Source organism: Antedon mediterranea, chromosome 1, assembly GCF_964355755.1.
Source record: "Antedon mediterranea chromosome 1, ecAntMedi1.1, whole genome shotgun sequence".
Taxonomy (NCBI): Eukaryota; Metazoa; Echinodermata; class Crinoidea; order Comatulida; family Antedonidae; genus Antedon; species Antedon mediterranea.
The window spans coordinates 36,291,753-36,292,569 of record NC_092670.1 but is presented as its reverse complement, the minus strand read 5'-3'; the positions used below and the strand labels follow the sequence as shown (position 1 = coordinate 36,292,569).

Below are 817 nucleotides of genomic sequence, written 5' to 3'. Positions count from 1 at the left end.
ATGCCAAATTAATGATAGTAAATCCACTTAATAGGCTATAAACATAACCATTTTGAATGTCTTAGCCTTGTTTGTAATTAACTCGCCTATATTCATCTATTGATATTATCACAATGATTTATTTGATCCTATTTTGCTCCCCATAACCGGTATGACACGGTTGAATACACAACATCAAAAGCGGAAGCAATTCGTACTTTGTGGATATACAATGTACAAGTATGATAAAAGTCGATCTGACAATAAGCAATCCTTGATAGTATAGTGGTGAGTATCTCCGCCTGTCACGCGGAAGACCGGGGTTCAATTCCCCGTCAGGGAGCTTATATTTTTTTTCCCACACACAAATATTTATATAGTACGTAATAGGCTATGGGGCATGAGCCAAAAAGAGGCCTAGAAAACGAATTTCGTGATCTCCTAACGGGGGGGAGGAAGATATTCACACAGTTTATAGTTAATAATTAGATTAACACAAATTCAGCCGGTCCCGCTTTCAAAAGTTACGCAATAAGTGTAATTTTAGGTGTAAAAAAATCGAATTTCTCAACATAAAGAAATACATAGAAATAGCGCCCTCTATTTTGTATATTTTCTGTTAGTGTTAGTACTGGATAAAATACAATCGTTCCATTGGAATAACTTATACTGTATCTTTCTTTCACATTTAACATGCAATATTTTTATCATAATTTTGAGATTAATATTGTAGTCCTTGTAAGAAATGTATCTGTTAGTAAACCTTAATTAATATTTATTTAAGCACACTGAAAAGAAGATGCATTTTCAATCTTTATAATTCATGACTATGCTGTCA

The 817-nt window shown here is 33.2% G+C and overlaps 1 non-coding gene across 1 annotated transcript; it reads left to right on the top strand.

Moving 5' to 3' along the window:
- Window positions 1-250: 250 nt before the first annotated feature.
- Window positions 251-322, top strand: Trnad-guc (transfer RNA aspartic acid (anticodon GUC)). Its single transcript has one exon. It is a non-coding gene; the product is annotated as a tRNA-Asp (tRNA).
- Window positions 323-817: the final 495 nt, after the last annotated feature.